At 36.4% G+C, this 17,099-nt stretch overlaps 1 long non-coding RNA gene and 2 pseudogenes across 2 annotated transcripts; 2 read left to right on the top strand and 1 right to left on the bottom strand.

The window, feature by feature from the left end:
• Window positions 1-757: 757 nt before the first annotated feature.
• On the bottom strand, window positions 758-14,333 carry LOC128021409 (uncharacterized). 2 transcript variants are annotated; one of them, XR_008185540.1, is made up of 4 exons: window positions 13,649-14,333; window positions 1,845-1,992; window positions 1,480-1,669; window positions 758-1,304 (listed from the first exon to the last, which is right to left on the bottom strand). It is a non-coding gene; the product is annotated as an uncharacterized LOC128021409 (long non-coding RNA). The 2 variants fall into 2 exon arrangements; XR_008185539.1 differs by lacking the exon at window positions 13,649-14,333 and having other exon boundaries at window positions 1,845-4,888.
• On the top strand, window positions 9,269-12,350 carry LOC128021407 (chondroitin sulfate proteoglycan 4-like; annotated as a pseudogene).
• On the top strand, window positions 14,064-15,680 carry LOC128021406 (chondroitin sulfate proteoglycan 4-like; annotated as a pseudogene).
• The last annotated feature ends 1,419 nt before the right edge of the window (window positions 15,681-17,099 follow it).

Raw genomic sequence — 17,099 nt, 5'->3', positions numbered from 1 at the left:
TTCATGCACTGCATTTATATATATATATATATATATATATATATATATATATATATATATATATATATATAAAATATATTTTCTTTACTATCACTTTTTATCAATTTAACACATCCTTGCTGAATAAAAGTACTGATTTTATTTAAAGAAAAAGAGAGAAAATAAATTACTGACCAGTAGTGTATATTGTTATTACAAATTATTTATATTTTAAAAACATGGCTTCTTTTTTTTATTTGATTTTTTTTTTACTTTTTATTCATCAAAGTATCCTACAAAAAGTATCAAATGTTCTGAAAAAATATTAAGCAGCAGAACTGTTTCCAACTTTGATAATGAATCATCATATTAGAATGTTTTCTAAAGGATCATGTGATAATGATCCGAAAAATTCAGCTTTCCATCACAGAAATAAGTGATAATTTAAAGTATAATACATTTAAAAACAATTATTTTAAATTGTAATAATATATAACAATAATTCATTTTTTTCTGTATTTTTGATCAAATAAATGCAGGCTAGATGAGCAGAAGAAACTTCTTTCTAAAACATAAAAAAATAGTAATGTTTACAAACTTTTGGTCTGTACTGTATATACATAGTCATGAAAATAAAGAAAACTCTTTGAATGAGAAGGTGTGTCCAAACTTTTTGTCTGTACTGTATATATATATATATATATATATATATATATATATATATTGTAACGATAAAACTTTTATAATCATCGGGAAGAAGGAGACAGGAACCGGCGGATAATCAAATATAAACTTTAATTATCAAAATAAACACAAAACAGCGCGTCAGCCCCTCACGGACGACTGACGTGCACAAATAAAACCAAAACACAAACTAAAACCCAGGCCTGGTCCTCTCTCGTCTGTCACCGTTGTCGCTCCAGTTTTATATCCCTCCATCTCCTCCGTGGGACTCGAGACCGGTGGGTCGAGCAGGTGTCGCTCATTTCCCAATCACTCCACCGGCCTCGCTCCTGCTCCAACGTCCCTCGGCCCCGCCCCGCCCCGCCCCACTCGTCACATATGTACGTATGTATGAAAACAAAAAACGTATTACTGTACTGCAAAAAAAATATATATTATGTTAAATTAAAGTTTCATGTTATTATTTAAAGTGCAGAAATTATTTATTCAAATTAAGAGATAATTATGCCAGAAAACGTAACACAGCATCTGTGGCGCTATCAAAACATTATTCTGTTTGTTTAAACATCCTGACCAGCACAACATGATACATTTTAGCTTGACCAATAGCATGAGTTTGGGGCAGGACTGTGTTTGTTGACCTAAAGCAAACAGAGGCAGTGTTATGAAAATAAATACTTCAGCATTAAATTGTGACGAAATGATAAAATGCTGGTAGTTTCGCTATACTTTAATTAAAAGTGTCAATTTACTATACAGTAAAAAGTAATGTACTCCAGCAAAGAGAATCACAATTGAGAAAAAAAAAAAACTTACTCTACAGTGAACTTTTTGCTTTTCAAGCAGACTTTGAAATCTCGTCCTCTCATCAAGACAAACAGTCTGGTAACCTCATGTGGGCCTCAGCGGTACAATCACAGAAGCTGTGAGAGCGTCTACCGCAGAGCTCCTGCCAGCCAAGTCACCGGAATAACAAACAATCTCCTGAGATGGCCTCAACCTTACACTGAAGAAAAACAGCAGATGACCTCACATGCCAGAGAATGGCTACATTTCCTTTCTGCTTATTCAGCCACAGCACTTGGTGTCCGTTACCATAATGTACCAGAAAGCAATGCTAATGGCTTTGCTATGCACTACTTCATTAATAGAAGTTTGTGCTGATAAAGGTGTTGGCTTACCTTAGTGAGTGTCTCTGCATACGTTAGGGCCTCTGTATGTTTTTCGAAAAGGTTTTTTAAAAGCAGCCTGCCTCGAGAGGTGGAAATGGGGCCAAAGTGGTAAACACAGCTGTGGCGGAGCTCTATTGTCTTAGCCGCTCACACAGGGCTTCAGGAGAAACACAGAAAACACAAACACTGGACATTCATAATTATCAACTGGAGGATTTGATGCAAGATAATAATACTAGTTACGGCTAGAGAGGTTTTATTGCAAGCTTTCTAGAAAAAAGGATGTTGAGCATATTTCAGGAAGTGTGGTTTCCAGGTGGTGGTTATCATAATATGGCATGTGTTCCCGTATAGTTAGTCAAACACTCCCTTCCTGTCTTCCCTTTCTGTTTTCTGCTGCACTAAAGTCTGCCTGGTTCTCGATCTAGGAAGACCTCAGGCATCAATCAGTGAATGACCTGATTTTGGATCACAAAAGACACACACACACACACACACACACACACACACTCACACATTAGTGAGATAAAGAGCTTGGATCATCTCTTGCTCAGTGTTCCAGACAGACTGTTATGCTGTATGTCTTTGTCCAAGTCCAAAATCAGCACAGCAGAGATTATGCTCACTAAGTATCCATCCACATCCTCTCAGATGGGATAAACTGCTTATAATATCAGTAAATCATTTATAATTGTTAGTATTCTATAACATGTGGTGTTTGGGATGAACATGTTTCCCTATTCGACACAGTTCTGCTACTTAGGTTCAGCAGTTTTTTTTTGATAAAGGTGAAGCTTATCCCGCACATAGATGGTTCTCTAAATAACCTCAAACATTCAATATTTTTTACAACTTATGAAGAAAATGTTACTTGTGCTTGCTAGACTTGCTAGAGATTTGCTAAGGTGTTCTTGGCGGTTGCTAGGGTGTTACTATAGTGTTTGTTTCTATGGAGTTTCGTGTGGCTAGGCTTTTGGCAGTTAGTAGGGTATCTTGGGTCATCAATAAGAGGTTGTTTTGAGTTATGGGTGGTTAATACGGTATTGCAAGGGCATTGCTAGGGTGTTCTGAATGGTTGCCATTTACTGATAAGGTGTTCTGGTTCATTGCTAGGGAGTTCTAGGTGGTTGTTAGTCTGTTGCTAGGTAGTTAGTAGAGTATTTTGGGTCACTAAGGGGTTGCTAGGGCAGAGGTGTCCAAACCTGGTCTGGAGTTTTTGAAGTTTAGCTCCAAAACACACCTAAACCAACTAATCAAGGTCTTGCTAGGCATACTAGAAACTTCTAGGCAGGTGTGTCGAGGTAATTTGGTGCTAAACTATGCAGAATAGTGTCTCTCCAAGACACGAGTTTGGATACCCCTGTGCTAGCGAGTTCTGAGTGGTTGTTAGTCTGTTGCTAGTAGTTAGTAGGGTCTTTTGAGTCACTAAGGTGGTTCAGGGTAATTGGTAGCTTGGTTGCTTACAGGACAACACACCCTACCATCCCAAGTCTCCATAACATTCTGGTCACTAGATATGGATCTACCTTAGTTGAAAATGTAAGATCTAATATATTTAAATAGTAGCCCACTTCTCTTGTTGCAAGCTGGGACACATGATGTAATAGCAATAGTAATGGTGCCTCTGCACCATAAACATGCCTCAGCCTCTAAAACCTGTTATGGCCTCCATCTTGTGTGTTTCTTTCAGTCTAAACAGTGTAATTGTTTCAGCCCCTGGGATTTAAACTAGTAATCCTCCCCTAGCTTCTGTTGGGGGGAGACTCACCTAGTGGGCGGGTATGGAAACAGACAAATGGGGGCTTTCATTAATCTCCTTCACATCAGATCCCTTTAGTATCAGCACAGAGATCAGCTTTTCCCTTCTCAATTACAGACATATCCATTCTCTCACATGACTGCTAATGAAAACCCCAAAACAGGGATTTGTTTGATATTCCACATCACTAAATATATAATCTCTCAGCTAATGTTGTTATCCTGGTTTAATAGGAATTGACATGTGAGGGTATATATATATAGTAAATTACGATCTTTAATGTTTTTAATTGTGCTTCTCTCTTCATTATATAAGTTTAATGGATGCACAATGTAGTTGTTCATCCCCAGTAGTGTGTGAGGGCCACCAGCTGGCCCTTCCCTCCATCAGGCATCTAGATGGAGCAGATCAGATGTCAGAGGAATTCCCCTGAGCACTGAGGCCTCTGCCTAATACTGTAGAGCCTTCATCTACAGTGTCTTGCAGGCATGCAGATCCACTCTGATTGAATTTGAATGCAATAGAATATAAGTCAGATTGTATTTACATGTTTGTTTGTGTTTATGCACATGCCATTGCTAAATGTTTGAGGGCAGTGGTTCTCAAAAATGGATTGCAGCTCTTTTTTGATAGGGTTGCAGACAGCAAGTTTCAGGGGCATTTTGAGGCCATTTCTAAGCATATAAACAGCATTCTGAACACTTATGTCAAATACCTAAATTGTAATGTTAATTTTATTTACCAAATATATAAACATTACTGTTCCAAAGTCTGGGGTCAGTAAGGTATCAGTGCTGGCCAAGACTGCATTTGATTTAAAAAAAAAAAAAATTTGTGAAATAATATTAGAATTTTAAAGGGGTCTTGATATTGCCTTGATTTTTTTTTTTTTTTTTTTGCATATTTGGTGTAACAGAATATGTTGACATGCTTTAATGTTAAAAAAAAAAACATTATTTTTCAAATACTGTACATTATTGTAGGTCCTCTATGCACCGTCTCTCTCAAACGCATTGTTTTCTACAAAGTCCCTCCTTCTGGCAAGCGCAGTCTGCTCTGATTGGCCAACTGACCCAGTGCATTGTGATTGGCCGAACACTGCAAGCACTCATCGGAAATGTAACACCCTTTTCCATAATCCAGAGCTTCATCTTTCAAAATAAATGTAAATACAGTTAAAAATGTTCTACCATCAGTTCAAGCTCGAGAGAGGAACAGAGTGGTGTGACAGACACAGTGATGAAGCTCATATGTGTTTCAGTACACAAGCCACGCACGGTTAAGACAGCTGACTCCACTGTGTGACCCCCCCCCCCCCCCTTCTCTCTCTCACACACACACACACACACACGCATACACACTCAAGTCACAAAACTCCGCATTTGAACAGTCAATATTCAGTAACAGATACTTAAACTAATAACATACATACAGTAGCTGATTCAGAAGTGTCAGATTGTCTCATAGGTTCACGAAACAGACATCGATAAAATTTGTTGCTGTTCTGTTGTAAGTAATCTTAAAGACGTGTTTGAATGAGCCGTTTTAGGGGGGCATGGCAGAGTCTTAACTTTGATAAAGAACATCTCTTTGGATTTGAGACTTTAGTCTTTGTAACTTTACAGATCTTCTTCATGCACCAAGAGCTTGTAACATCCAAAAGAGAAAGGAAAAATTGAAATCACATCATATGACCCCTTTAAATAATTGTTTTTTATATGAATATATTTTAATATATAATGTAATTTGTTTCTGTTTTGCAAAGCAGTATTTTCATTATTACTCAAATCTTCAGTGATCCTTCAGAAATCATTCTAATATTCTGATTTGCTGCTCAATAATTTTTTTTAATCAATGTTGAAAACAGTTGTGAAAACCATGATATATTCTTTCTGAATTTAAATAGAAATAAAAATAAAATTTTTATAAATAAAATTTTTCTTTAAGTCTTAAGTAATTCTTTACTGTAACTTTTAATCAATTTAACGCATTGATGCTGAATAAAAGTAAAAAAACGTTCTGTCCCTAAAATCACATTTGTAATATAAAAGTAGGCTATGTCATATTAATAATTTTGCATATTGCTAGGTATATGCAATTTTTGGTGATATCAAGGAATTTATTGTTTAATTTTAAGGACATATAACTTTGTATTTATAAATGGTTTTAATTCCTCTTTAAATGTGCATCGAAGAGAACATATCAGAATCAACAGGAGCATTTGCTGTCTGGTTTCAATTGTTTTGCTCTTGCACATCCCAGATCTATTCCAGAGGCCTACACTCCGGATACGGCCTGTCTTATGGCAGTCAGAGATCCAAAAAAGTGGATTGTTATGTAATCTGGTGTCAGCCTACACCATGATCCACGAATAAAGTATGCATGTAGCCCAGTTACTCGGTCCAGAGCAGGCTTTTTCCATCCACTGCATATTGAAATAATTAAGAGTATATGGAAGCCGACACTGATCTGTCAAACTTGTGGGTTTTGGAGCAGTCTCAGGGACATTGCTTATTTGGTAATCTCCGAAAAAGTAGGCCATTTGGGGTGAAAAAAAATCACCTTTCCTTTTCATAATGCAACCATTTCAGGGTCAGTAATGTGTTTGAAACAACCATATTTGCTCTTAAAACTTTTCTTAGCATTTCTTAGTTATAATATTTAGGTCCCTTTACATTAACTGATCATATAGTTTGTTAAATGTAAAACTTGTTCATTTAAAGGAATAGTTCACCCAAAAATGAAAATAAAATGGACTCACCCTCAGGCCCTCCAGGATGTAGATGAGTTTGATTCTTCATCTGAACAGAATTGAAGAAATGTAGCATTACATCACTTACTAAAGTGGATCCTCTGCAGTGAATGGGTGCCGTCAGAATTAGAGTCCAAACAGCTGAATAAAATCACAATGAATATGAATCAATGTCTCATGAAGTGAAAAACTGCATTTCTGTAAGCAACAAATCCATCATTATGATTTATTAACTTTAAACAGTCAATTATGGCCAAAATATGAGTCCATAATTCATAACAATTCCTCCAGGAAAAATACTGTTGTCCTCTAAGATAGAAATGCTATGAACTTTTTGCTTATGTTTGATCTGTGCATATTTCTTTCTTGATTCAGATGAGACAACTTTCTCACTGGAGGAAGCAACATTATCTATTATAGACTGTATTTTAGCTGGAAGCAAGAGTTTAAAGTTAAAAAGGTCTTAATGATGAATTTGTTTAATTAAAAACATGCAGCTTTACACTTCACAATGTTTCTTGATAGACTCGAGTGGTGTGTTTTATTGTGATGTTTTTATCAGCTGTTTGGACTCTCACTCTGACGGCACCCATTCACTGCAGAGGATCCAAATAATGTTAAATTTCACCAAACCTGTTCCCATGAAGAAACAAACTCATCTACATTTGATGGCAGAAGGATGAGTAAATTGTCAGCTAATTAAAAAATTTGGGTGAACTATTCCTTTAAGAACATGTTTCATTGAAGACATATTTCCATTTGTCAAAATGATCCATAAGTCTTTCCTGATGTAGCAGTTGATCTCCACCCACCACGGCCAAATTAATGGCAGTAAACACATGGCCCAGAACACGCTGCTCTATATCACAGGATACAGGCCTGGCTTGTGTTCGTTTGGAACAATTACGGACGTTCAGAATTAAGTGAATCAGTCAACAGTTTCTCCAAACTGCCCCAGCGCTGACTGTGTTCTCTTCCCCTTCATTTGGATCCCGGCCACTTGACTGGCACTCAAAAACAACAGGTTTTTAAAGCTTTGGCAAAAACAAACATGTTTTCCCTGAACGCTATTTATAAGAGTGTTAAGATGACTCAGTAGTGCAGCTGAAATAACTGAACTTTTATGTTTTTACATGTTAAAGAACAAGGCAGATGGGACCCCCTCATATTAAAAGACAGTGGGGTACAGAGTTTAACCATACAATAGGGAGTCATTATTTGCAGCAGTTGGATGTGAGTCAGAAATGGAGAGTTTTGCCCCAGATAGTTCAAAAGTTGGAGAAAATATTTTGTGGTAATATTTTGTGTGTGTTACCTAACATTTGCTATTCTTGGCATATCTACTTATGATTGGGTTCATTTTGGACTTATTGCCTCTGCAGACACCATAGTGAACTGTATCTGTCAGATAGACAGTCTGCATTCACTGTTTGAGTTCCCTTAACTGTGATGGTATCAGGTAATACCATGGTACTTTGATATACTTTTATATGATTAAAAAGAAAACGAAAATACTAAATTAACATTGTCAATTACTTATTGTTTGGCAAATACATTTGCCTTAAATAAGGAAGTTATTTACTCACACTGTCCTGAGAATAAAATATATAATATACATGATATAATCCTGTGAGGCAGAGATTCTAACCTCTGACCTTTGTTGTGATCTGTGTGCAAAGCTGTAATTTCAAGGGGATTAAGAAACTTCATACTTAATTATTATTTCGAAAAAGACAAATGAAGCGATCTTATTAGTTTTAACACTCATTATGAAATGTTGATTATTATTATTATCATTATGTTAACATATGAATACAGTTTTAAGGTTAAGGGACGTATTAATAGTTTATACAGTATGTTTGCGCCCTCTAGTGGTCCTTGTAAGAATAAATGGACTGTTTTGATTTCTGCAAAAGATGACCAAACAGCACTTGGTAATCTTGTTTGCAGAAATCAAAACAGTCCATTTATTTTTACAATGACGACTTTATCAATTCAACATCTGCGTTTACTAAAATGTTTACGAAAACAGACAACATATATAAAAAATAGGCTAATAATGAAAAAAAAAAATTAGTCTGCAGCTTTAAGAATTCATCACCTTTCATTACTGTTACTGTATGGAGTATAAGCATACTGAATAATATGAATGAAGAGGCTGGGACATTTTCGAGACTTTGGTGTTTTTCTCCGTAATCTATGGCGTGAGCGCTATGAATATTCATGAAGGGGCGGGGAAACCTGTCACACTCCCGTGAAGTTGTCTAGATGATGGCTTTAGATTTAAAGTTTAGATTTAAAGTTAACAATGATTTAAGGTCACACAATGGACGTACTTTATGGAACATTAAATCAATAAGGCATTACATTTGAATTGATCTGAAATGCTGTGAAACGTGGAATCACATTTCATTTGAGCAAAAGTTTTTGTACTTGCAGCATTAATTGAAGCGACCTTCCCCAGTCCTAAAACAGATAGAGACTGTAATTAGCAATTACATTTTTTTTTTATAAACAACTTCAAGATTTTTGTTCGTCACATACACGATTAGGCTATATAGCGAATATATAACCAGCAGTGAAATTTGAGTAAACATTTCTAGAAAAATTAGATAATGTTGATTTAAGCATTTACAAATATGTTTATGACTTAAATGCTTTTATGAGTGTAATTCTTCTGTATTTAAGCTATAAATATTTTAGTTGGCTAAAAATCATTTTAGTTATGAATCTTTCGCGTGATGTTTCTTTATCCCGGTGTAAAAAGTGCATTAGGATAGATGTCATATAGATTGTGGTGAATGTTTACAGTTTATCTTTCACATGTTGAATAATCAAATTTGAGCAATTGAATTACTAAATGTTTCCCACCCTACTAACTCAGTATGGTTTGCATTTTGAAAAGCATGTTCATCCCCAGTCACTCTGCTTACCCCTATTGACTCCTCTGACACAGTGCACTAGAAATTAAGCTCTACTATTGTTCTCTTAAAAGGCGTTCAGCACATTAAAATGCATTCATTGAATTCTGATACAGCATTAGAGGGCTGCAGGCACAACAGCACTTAGTCTAGACTGAACTAGGCACAGAGCAGCTGTCACAGAGCTGTTCAGGCCAATGAAACTCTTAATTACATTAGCATAAAGATATTCTGTCCATTTCTGTCAGGTGCAGATTCAGCTTGGATCTTGGGAATGGACTAACAATTCTTTTTGGCTTTCGAGGATGTTTGGATGAGGTTCTGTTCAATGAGTCTCCTTTCCTCCCTTAGGCCTTACTCTGGATACAAAATGATTCATGAAGTGTCACTTGCAGCCCACAGTTTTTAGCCACTATCAATGATTCAATACGTTTTTTCAGGCTTGTTGCTATCATTAAAATAGGTGTAATGAAGACAGCATTGCGTTCCTTGATGGTCATCAATCATGGGGCATGGCACATTTTGCGGCTCTATTTATCTCATTTGAATCTTCACTTTACTTTGGGTTTGGAGATGCACAATTCTAGCTTTGGGATAAATGCCAGTGTGTCACAGTTTACTTGATCTTTGTTCCTAGGTGGAGTCGATGTCAGCACTTACAGAGAAGTCCACAAGTATGAATTGCTCTCTATGGTAGGGAAGCGTATGGGAAGAAGGTCATTTAAAAGCTGTCTTAGGAATACCAGAGTCAATTACCAAAGGATGGGCCTTCTGAAAGCATTGGTCATCAAGGATATTTCTGTTGGTTGTGAACCAGAAAAACAGCTTGGACCCAGTACCACAAGTCAATAAGTTAAGATTCTGAAAATATCATAGATGTCCTACCTGGGATTGACAAGAGAAATTTCCTTTTATTAAAGGATTTGGAGGTTCTTGAAGGCGGATTGGCAGCACTTAAGTCTAAACACATTAAGATTAAACTAGAGTTCTGGAAGCTTGGAATCCGTCAGTCGCAGATTAGTTTCAGTTTCAGGTTGAACATCAGCCGGTCCTTGGGCAGCTCCGACTGGATGTTGACCCTGATCTGGGTGACAACACTTTTGAGTATCCTGGATCTCTGGCTTGGAGGGGTTATGTATGTCCATGGAGGATCTGAGGACCTACTTAACTTTTTCGTGTTCACCAATGTCAAAAAGAAAGTGCCTAGCTATCTCAAAGGGAACCGTCTGCACAGATTTAACATCAGTATCACATCTGTCAATGATGCTCCTGAACATAGCCTTCCTGAGGGCAGTCTTTTCATTCTTCTAGAGTGCTCTAGGCATTGTATGAGCACAGATGTCCTCAGGGTCATCAGCCCTGACAGTAACTCCACAAACCTGATGTTCTCAGTCCTTGGAAACCTAAATGCTGCTTCAGGCTTTCCAGAGATAGAGGAACACTTTGACATGCACTTTTTCCAGAAGTTGTTTTTGATTAGAGTACACTGGATTCATTAAATCACCCGAAATAAGGTGGAGATAGATGGTGAACAGAAAGTCACATAGACAACTTAACAATTTCATGTTTTTACCAAGAGTGCAAGAATTTGGGAAAATCACCTTCACATTTGTTTACTGACATTACCAAAGAAAGGACATCTCGATGATATGATTTTAAAAAAGAACTCTACTTTCAGTCAAGATGACATTACTGATCACAAGTTGCAGTATGAGCTCTTAGAAAGGCCACACGGTGATACAAGGGTCATGTTTCACTTTCAAGTATTCTCGAAATTTGCCATGTTTATTTTTAGAGGAACACATCTTGTATGTCCATGATGATATAGAAACCACCCATGATGCATTTACATTCCTGGCCTCTATCGGCTCTCTGAGAAATAAGACCCGAGGCACGGAGGGCATATTTAATATTTCCATCCAGTTGGTTAATGATCAGAAACCCATCCGTGTTGTGGATAAAGTTTTCCATATGGTGCATGCCTGTCAGAGGTTGCTTACTCTGTAAGAGTTGTGCTACCATGGATGCTGACTCAGACTTTGATGACAAAGATCTGCTTTAAACCAGACAAAAGATCCCTATGGGTGAGCCGGTCCTGGTAAATAACAGCACACACAAGCTTTATCAATTCCACCAGAAAGACTTAGAAGAGAGTACTGTTCATTCACAAAGGGGTAAGTTATGGATGATTTCTCCTCTTCATATCTGAAGGTGTAACCGAGGGGTCTCATCTTGGACGAATTGAACACTCAAGGATCCCTGGTGTCCCAATTCCATCTTTCACAAGGGCTCAAGTGAGTTTCTGTTCTTCACTTGTTTACTTCATTTCTCTTTACTCCCATTCAACAAAGGTTAAAACAAGGCAATACATTTATCACTCTTTATTTAAGTAAATTAAACTTGTATATATCATCGTTATGAAAGGATAATATTCACTAGTAATGTGTTCACTAGTAGTTTTTATAATAAAAAAAGAATTGTACACTTTCTTTTGCCACAGGCTGATAAGGGATACATATTCTATGTCCACGATGGAAGTGAGACCGTGGCTGATCATTTTACGGTCGTGACCAGTATTACAGATATCAGGAAGCAAAGCTTGCAGTTTTTATGTCAAAATAACAGCCATAATTGATGACCCTCCAATTGTAACTGTCAGCGGGATTCTCAAGGAGAGGTTTTTCCTTTAAGTTAATATGTATTCTACTCATATGTCTAGTATTGAAATATATCCTATCATATATCCTATGTGAAATTCAATTTCAAGTTATATAAAACAAACATAAAACAAATAGCACACCAAAACAGTAAAACACGACTGCAACTTGTGTTTTTCAAATTACAGATTTTATCTTCTTCCCACAGACCCAACACATTTGTGCACTATTACTAAAATAGTGGTACATTCAACTAATACAAGATAAGGAAATTTGGTGCATTTTCTTTTTCTATTTACATCATGGGGAAAAACAAACAAAACACTGGTTAAACCAGCTTAAACTGTGTAGGCTTAGACTTTCAATACCCCCTTTCACCAGCAAGAGGCTCAGTAAACACATATTGAAATGGATGCTGCTGTAATATATATATATATATATATATATATATATATATATATATATATATATATATATTACAGTAAAAAATATTTAACCTCAATTGACAAAACATGAGCAAAACTGACATCATCACAGTTCTTTCATTAGGTGTGGGAAGGTTCAGTGACAGAGTTAACCACTGTAGATCTCAGTTCTAAGGATCCAGATTCTCCTCCTGAGAGCCTAGAATTCATCATCACTAAACCAGGGAATGGGCATCTAGCCCTGAAGAGCGCCCCCTCCAGGCCTGTTATGAACTTCACCCAAGAGCATATCCATCATGGCCAGCTGGTGTTTCTACATAGAGGTTAGTTCACATTATAAAGTGCCCATAAGATTTGATAATCGACTTTTCGTGATCCTTTCAGTAGGTTTGTGGTGTTTATTTTTTGACAGGTGTCCTGTCAGGAGGATTTCACTTTCAAGTCAACGATGGGGTGAACTTTGCTCCAAGGCAAATCTTCAATGATGCAGCCAAATCTCTGGGGTTCATCAAAAATCAAGAGCTCGAAGTTTTCCCAGGACTTTTTGTTGTTGCTTTCTTCAAGTAAAACTCAAGTGCTATTTTGTACTAGTACAAATGTAGTGCTGTTAATATTAAAAATGAGAAACTTTATAAACATTTTAGTCAAAAGGCATTAGTAAGGGTGACTTGTACATGAAGCGAAAGGGTAGCAAAAGAACAAGATATTGTAGCAGACTGAAGCAGCTGGACTGAATTGTAAGAAGTAAAGCTCAGTCTAGCCTAATCATTAAAACAGTAATAGTACAAATTTCTGTGATGTATTTCCTGTATCCTTCTACAGGTTCTTCAAAGTTAATTACAGAGGATGAGCTGCTGATAACCACAAATGACTTTGATGATATTTATGGAAATCACACTATTACGTATATTGTGACCTCACCTCCAAGATTTGGCAGCCTGATGTGGAAACAAGATGAAGAAATCTCATCCTTCACCCAAAACATGCTATTTATGAAATCTGCATCTGCGTTTAGTTGGCCGATGTTAAAATGTGTTCTTCTTTTCAAAAGTATGTTCACATGGATATGTTGTTTAATTCCAGAGAAGAACTGGTGCATTGCTAAAACAAACTAAAATGTTCTACCACAGATGTCATCCAGCATAGACGTTTTGAAGATATATATTATTTCAAGGTTGCTTTTTCCTTGTCAAAACAATTCCGTTTCATGTAACATTATTTGAGCATAACCTAAAGTTGTTCCCAATATCTGCTGTGTTATATCTGCAGGGCCGACAACTTTAACAAGTTTGCACATACCTTCTGCATGTCATTGTCTTGACGTCATCACCAGCCCATATCTGTATCCCAAATTAATGTATTTTTTTGGCATCACAATTTTTGTTTGGCAGTTAGAAATTTCTTCTTGCATGTTATCTTAGCCAACTATACAAAGGAAATGTTAGAACATAGTGCCTACACTTCCCCATCTCCTTCTGACTTGTTCTTTAAGCTGGTTTATTTTTAAAATGTGATATTAAATCGCATTTATCCACTTTTTTTCCTGAACTTGGAAGTTTATAGTCAAATTAACATATTTTCTGAGCTTATAATATGACGTTAAACCTATGGAAATGGTTTTAAAAGGCAGATTGTGCCATAGTTTCATGACTTTACAGTGTCACAATGGCAATCTTTTTGCAATAACTCAACTGTCATAGTTAAATGAGTGGGTAGATGACATGAAACGGTCTGAGGTTAGCTGCACTGAAAACACATGAGCGCACATATCCTACATACAGTTCATGGGATTTTGTACAAAAACTGGTAAGAGCACACATTATTTTATTATTTTAAACAGTATTTTAACTTGGGCACTACAAGCCATGCTAATGTTTTTTATGCCAGCATTTATCATAAAATGCAAGGCATACACTGCCAGACACGGACAGAATTGCTTTTGTGCAAAACAAGTACTTCCTTAAGATTTCTTCCTTAGGAATTCCTTAAGATCAATGCTGTTACAGTGGCAGACAACAACAGAACAGCTGAACCCTGCACACATTTGTATATTTAGTTCTTTGCACGTGTCCTTGGATCCTGAGAATCTTTATGTGGAGGACCAAGACACCACCTGAGGAGCTTTTTTATACTGTATTCAGCCAGCCCAAAAATGGCTTCCTTGGCTTTGGATGGTCAGCTCAATAAGTCTGTCAGCACCTTCACCCAGGCTGCTGTAAATCATGAAAGGTTGCACTTTGTACAAAAAAAGGGAACTCTAATCGGGGTCATCTACTTCAGCATCACTGATGGATTCCACAGACCACTCTGCAAGCTCTTCAGTGTAGAGGTAGAGAATATCACCATCAGTGTGGTCAACAACACTGGATTGACTGCTGCAAGCCCGGACCACAGTGACATTTGAGAACCTAGCAGTAGTGACCAATGAGAGACATGCATCCATTAAGTATTCAGTTACAAGCTCACCAAGTCATGGGAGTGTCATGGTTATGAAAGAACCAGTTACACACTTTGACCTAGAGGACCTGTACACTGGCAGAATATTTTTTTACATGACTGACCTGTCATCTCCTCAGTTGGTCAACATCACAGTCAAGCCACTGATCCACCTAGGAGAGCATGTCAGGATCCCAGATGGCATCCAGTGAAGCTAAGAAAGAATGTCTTGGATGCAACAGAATTGGTCTCCCTTAGTGCTAGCGATTCCATCTTTGAAATCCTCAAACATCCAAAACATGGCAAGCTAGTCAAAGTCACATTTGACCTTGGAGGAGCCTCTCACTCGGTGGAGTCCTTCTCGTTCAGGGATGTGGAACAAGGCAGAGTGGCTATTGAGGAAAACATCAACTTCCATGACGTGTATGACAATACAACAGCTGCCAGGTACAATGTCACAGCAGTCCATCCACTTAATGACTTATTTGTTTTCCCAATGTCAATTTGACAAGCCAATGTCCAGCCTGCCAGGGGCGAATTTGTGTACCTAGTATTACCTTATGACCCCATTAAAGGTAAGCATTTACTTTCAGAGCCGACCAAGTTGCCAACTTTGAACAGAACAATTTTACCAGCAATACCATCCCTTTAACAAAACCTACACTGGGTTTGACTCAACTCTTTTTATCACATCCAGATGTTGCTTTAACCAACTTTGTGAACTATCACTATGCATGACCATCATCTGAGGCAAATCTAAGCATTAATGGTAGAAGAAAGTTAGTTTCATACAATACACTGAGAAATTTAAATATCTAATCATACTCTTTTTGGAATTTGGTTTTTGAAAGTCTCTTGGCGTAGTATCAAGGTAAACATTGCCAAGTAACTATAATTTTAACATTCATTTTTTATGTTGGTCCTATTGTTTAAGTTTTGTCCTGCCACAGCTCAGATGTTTTGTGGTTTTGATCGTTTGTTTTAGTTTAGTTTTGTTTCACAAACACAGAAAGCCACAAAATCTTATTACACGGTCAGAATATTTTGCAGTGACATTTTCCATAATACATTAGCAATAATATACTCCATTTATGGGAAGATGAGGGGACTACCCCAGTGACAAACAATGGGTTTTTGCAATGGGCTACAAATATAATTTTTTAGAGTGCAAACACCATATATATAATATATATTTTCAAGTGTTTACATCAAATGTTCTTGGTTTTATAAAATTCTGATATAGGTCATTTTTCTACTTAAGCCTTCATGTAGTAACAATACATTATTGTTTTAATGATTATAGGATTGCTTAAATAATAAAGCATTGTTATTACATTTAAGCCTACAGGTAAGTAGAATTAGAGAAGGTGAAGTTTTATTATTCAGTTTATTTGTAATTGTATGGAGGTACTTCAAAAAAAAAAAAATAACTAAAAATAATTTCCTCTTTAAATAATAAAAAAAAAACACTAGATTTATGCTTTAACCTAATGCCTTATGTTTATTTATATGGTAACATTTGCTGTAGAAAGTCTGAAGTCTGTCAGAATGTAATGAAATTGTGCTGAAACTACTCAAAGGTGCTTTTTAAAGAAGTCTCTGAATGTAAAAATATAATGCTGACCGCAAAAACAAATCTTCCCTCAAAAATATTGCACCACGATTTTTACATTCCTTGCAAGGCTGCATTAGCAGGATATGCAACAGATATGTGTTGCTATTGAAAGATAAATAATTCAAACACTCTGTGACATCTAGTTTGCTTAAATGATGAATATGCTTCAGACCAATCTCTTTTTAATAATTTTATAATGTGAAAGTGAAATATGACAATCTGTATTTGTTATCTTGTAATTTACTATGGGCTACAGATTTATGACTGTTTACATGTATGTGTCTATTTATGTTTGTGTGACAGATAATTGTTATCTCTGAGTTTAGATATGTTAATGTCAAAATTATTGTCACTACATTTATAAATCTGAAAATTATTGCTTTTTCGATAATCCTTTTGAAATATAACAAATGAATATTTATGATTCACACAGTATACAACACATTAGTGTAGTTATGCATTGCATAACATTACTGACAATTAATATAGCACCAACAACTATTAACTGGTTCATCAAAACACAAATTAACAGTTACTGTAAGTCCTTCTTTTCTTCTTAGCTTTGTTTTTTTGCGCAATAAGCGTGGGCTTGTTAGCGATCAGGGTGTGCAAATAAATTCTTCATGATTAAGGACTGAGTGTGTGGAAAGAGAAGCCTAACTTTAGCTCTGATGAATAATTCAAACGCAGTGAGAGATT

The sequence above is a fragment of the Carassius gibelio genome, chromosome A10 (genome assembly GCF_023724105.1).
Source record: "Carassius gibelio isolate Cgi1373 ecotype wild population from Czech Republic chromosome A10, carGib1.2-hapl.c, whole genome shotgun sequence".
Lineage (NCBI taxonomy): Eukaryota > Metazoa > Chordata > Actinopteri > Cypriniformes > Cyprinidae > Carassius > Carassius gibelio.
This window is presented reverse-complemented; position numbering and strand designations above follow the sequence as displayed.